We start from the raw sequence: 4,787 nt of genomic DNA, 5'->3' as shown, positions 1-4,787 counted from the left end.
CACGTATATTAGTGATGGTACACTAATAAATCTAGATCAACCTAATAGCTACAAGGAAGCCATGGCAGGCCCAGAGTCTGTAAAATGGAAAAAGGCGATGGATAGCGAGATTCAGTCCATGTATGACAACCAAGTTTTGAATTTGGTTGACAATGTGCCCGGATGTAAGACGGTTGGGTGCAAATGGATCTTCAAAAAGAAGACCGATGTGGATGGTAATGTGCACACGTATAAGGCACGATTGGTGGCGAAGGGCTTTACTCAAACTCCCGGAGTTGACTATGATGAGACCTTCTCAACATTTGCTAAGATAAAATCTATTACGGTGATGCTAGCCATTGTTGCATTTCATGATTATGAGATATTGCATATGGATGTCAAGACCGCTTTCCTTAATGGGAAGTTGGCTGAGGACGTTTACATGGCTTAGACAGAGGGTTTCGTCGATCTGAAGCATCCCAATAGAGTGTGCAAGCTTGAGAAGTCCATTTATGGACTTAAGCAAGCATCTCGGAGATGGAATCTTTTCTTCGATGAGAAAGTCAAAGAGTTTGGATTTGTACGAAGATGAATCATGTGTATATGTCAAGGCCAGTGGGAGTATAGTTACCTTCCTCTTTTTTTATGTTGATGACATACTGCTCATAGGAAATGACATCCCGACTTTGCAGGAGGTTAAGTCCTGGCTCGGGAAGTGCTTCGCTATGAAGGACCTAAGAGAGGCTTCCTATATTTTGGGAATAAGGATAGTGAGAGAACGAAGTAAGAGACTAATAGGACTTAGTCAAAATACTTACTTGGATAAAGTACTAAAATGTTTTTTGTATGCAAAACTCGAAGAAGGGAGAACTACAGATACAGAGTAATGCCAAATTGAGTAAGACTCAAAGTCCGAGTACAGAAGCCGAGATAGCTGAGATGAGCCAAGTACCCTATGCTTCCGTAGTTGGCTCAATCATGTACGCTATGACTTGTAGTCTCCCTGATGTGGCCTTTGCTTTGAGCATGGTCAGTAGATATCAAGGGAACCTGGGCAAAGCTCATTGGATTGCGGTCAACAATATACTTAAGTACCTTCGGAGGACCAAGGAATGTGTAACATCCGGATTCCCAGGTATCCTATTTTGTTCTTTTATTTTTGGGAATTGTGAGGAGACTCGGTGAGTTGGCGTCTGAACTCGCCGAGTATGGTCGCGGATTCATATGCGAGTTCATGAGTGGATTCGGCGAATCTACGCTGTTTAATGAAACCCTAATTTCCAGGGTTTGAGACCTATTTAAAGGCCCTTAGGGGCGTCATTTGCGGCCACCAACCCCCAGAGAGAAACCCTAAGAGATCTAGAGCGTTTGTGAGGAAGGAGAGGCCATTCTTGATCCTTTTGTGGGTGTTGTTGCAAGAAGGAGGTGACCAAGGAAAGAGGAGGCTAAAGGAGGAGCGATTGTGGTGATTTCTGAGTTCTTAGAGATCATATTGAGGTATTTTGCTCGGACCTTCTTCAGTTTTGATGTTGATTCTTAGTGTTAGGGTTTTCTGACCCTTGTAGAGGATGAATAAGTGGAGCATTTGGTCCCTTCTCGAGTCTATGTTCTAGATCTGGACCCAAAGAGGTCCAAAGACCTTAATCCTTGGAGCTTTATGAGTCATTTTGGGAGCCATGAGCTTGGGATGTCATTTCGGGGCTAAATCATCAAGTTGGACCATTTTGATGTTGTATGAGTGTCAAGGTCTGAACTTTACGTGATTATCATGCTTGGGAAGGCCAGATCTATGAATGTATGGGACATATCTGACCTCAGGAGGCCTGTGGAGTTTGTGCATGGCATGAGCTCGCCGAGTCCGAAGAACAAACTCGGCTAGTAGGATGAGGGTTTCCCGTAAATCACTCAGTTAGTGGACTTGCCGGGTTGGGGAATAACTTGGTAAGTCATGGAGAGTTAGGGGGAGTAGAGTTCAAGGCGGAACTCGCCGAGTTGTTCTTGAGACTAGGCGAGTTGAGTCAGGGTGGCCCCACGATTCATGCCAGGTGGAACTCGTCGAGTCAGGGGAAGTACTCAACGTGCCAAGAGAGGGACTAAGAGAGTCAATGGACACGTGTAGACTCGCCGAGTCGCCCTAGTGCACTCGACGAGTCGGGTCAAAGTTTGACCGTTGACCTTGTTGACTTTTAGGGTTGAGTACAGTTGTATCTATGAGAGTGTTACTTTATGTGATTAGGTGGAGGCTAGATCACATTTCTTCCGAGTCAGATATTTACCGAGACACCAAGGTGAGTCTTCTCACTATACGTTACCTAGAGTGGTATTATGCGATGACTAGAGGGTCTTATGTGTTATGTATGGGATTATGTGATATGTGATATATGTATGTTGTATGATGATATAGATCGGACCGGAGGGTCTAACGAGCTTTGACCGGACTAGAGGGTGCAACGAGCCACGGGACTGGAGGGTCCTGCTGAGACACATCGACTGGAGGGTCGTATTATAGCCTCGAGTGGCGTATGTGTTGTATGCGGTATTTTGGGGAACTCACTAAGCATTTATGCTTACATTTGTTGTGCTATGTGTTTCAGGTACCAGTGATGAGCGCGGGAAGGCACCGACATGATTCGTACACACACATTGGAGTTTGTTTATATTCTAATCTTGGGGTTTTGTACTGATACAATGTTTTTTTAAAATGAATGTGAATGATATTTTATGGTTTTCAAAGTGAAAAATTGTTTCAAATTTTTACGGTGTTACAAGTTGGTATCAGAGCCTTGGTTTGAGGGATTCGGATGCATCTTCGGGCGTATCTAAACTCAAACTGAGGATTTGAGGAAAAATTTTGATAATGAAGTAAAGTTTTTGAAAGAGTAAAAAGAGTTTTGAGACAAACAGAGCGGAGCCTTGTGTACGATCAGCCAGCGCCCGAACGGTGAATCCCCAAAAGTACCCTTACATTATGTGTTATGAGATATGTTATGTTACGTTATGCATGCTAGAGTAGGATAGGTATACATATTAGGACTAGAGTGGCCTGATTTGTGATGCCTTAGCCTAGGAGATTTCTGCTGCTGAGATCCTTTAAGAGCGAGTAGATAGCAGTTAGGAGCTCATGAGAGTAGAGTACTCGTAATCTAGGATCCAAGGAGGAGGACTTGGAGTGAATGCTGATGCGGGGTGGTCAGTAGTATTGGGCTCGTACTGCTGAGGACACCGGATCAGTGGGCATTCCAAGTAAGAATCTTTTGGACAACGGAGGACGAGTAGGGTTGCGTTATCGAGTATGAGTATGCTCAATCGAGTCTCTGATAATTATTGTTGTATTTCAGAGGTATCATGGTTGGGACTCGACACACACCTGAGAGCAGTGGTGTCATCGACGAGGAGATCCGTCGATTGATTCACGAGGAGGTGGTTGCTACCATCTGGGCTGAGATTCTTGAGATGTTTGGGGACATCAAGACCACATTGATTGAGACTTTTGATGAGCGGTATGCCACGCTGACTGAGGCTGCTGCAGCTGCAGCTATTGCGGCTGTTGCTGCTCCCACACCTCAGGGAGGTGACTCGTTGTTTCGGGAGTTCAACAACACGAAGCCACTAGAGTTCGACAGGACACAGGACCTGATTTCCGCTATGAGATTGATCTCTGAAATCGAGGGATGTTTTGGGCTATGTATCCTTATGGATATAAGGGTGGACGGATTTTAGGGTTGGAGGACCATAAAATCGTCCAAGCCTAGTATCTAGGAGGACCTTGGATTGCTTAGGGCCTAAGTTATTCAATTAGGATTAAAGGTGAAACCCTAGTAGCTCATAGTATAAATAGATCCCTAGGGTGAGGGAAATCGACACTCATGCAAGGCAAGGAACCCTAGAGCCGATTTCTCACCCTCCTCCCTCTCTCTCAAGATCATTCTCTTGATAGTTGGTGTTTGTAATCCATTAGAGGAGTGACAATTATGACTTTAAGCTCCAAGAAGAAGAAGTATCATGCAAGTAATCGAAGGTATTGTTCTAGATCCATATTCATATGATTAGATTCAATTGTTTACATTAGATCTTGTATTGAAAGTCTTGGATACAATGCATGTTCAATTAGAGAAACCTAGATCCAAGCAATTAGGGTTTGCATGTGCACATAGGAAAGTTCTTATGGCTCAAACCCATCATCAATAAATACTAAGATATCAAATCTAATGGGCCGGCCTTGGTGCCTTAGACCCCTTAGTATAGTGAGGATAACTCACCTGGCACTATTGAAGTCCCGCATATACAACTCCAGCTGCTGGTTGACAGATTCCCGCACTGTCAACATCAAACAATATCCAATTAATAATTGGGTTACAAGACCAAGGTTCAAATCACACTATAAAAGCCCAACAGCCAAATGATGGGCGAAAAGCCCAACATATGGCCCAACTTTCCAAATTGGGCCTAGACCTCTACATGGTCTTTCCTTAAGGCCCATCCAATTATTCCAATCCAATTTCCATGGCCCAATATCACATAATCATAAAGGCCCAAACTATAGCCCATCTATGGCCCAATTTTCCAAATTGGGCCCGAGACTCTCACATGGGCCTTATCCTAAAACCCATATAATTATTTTGTCCATTTGCTTATTCTTGGAAGTCCATTAATAGTCAATTACCAAAGCCCACTAGGAAGGCCCAATTCAAGGATCGAGTGAGATTAGGTCTTTCACATGAAATGATGGTTAGGGTTAAGTGTTTCTCGCTTAACCCATTAAGAACTTAATCCATTAAGCACTTAATCCATTAAGTCCATTATTACCT

Source organism: Lactuca serriola, chromosome 7 (genome assembly GCF_051521515.1).
Source record: "Lactuca serriola cultivar US96UC23 chromosome 7, Lser_US96UC23_V15, whole genome shotgun sequence".
In the NCBI taxonomy this organism is placed as follows: Eukaryota; Viridiplantae; Streptophyta; class Magnoliopsida; order Asterales; family Asteraceae; genus Lactuca; species Lactuca serriola.
This window is presented reverse-complemented; position numbering follows the sequence as displayed.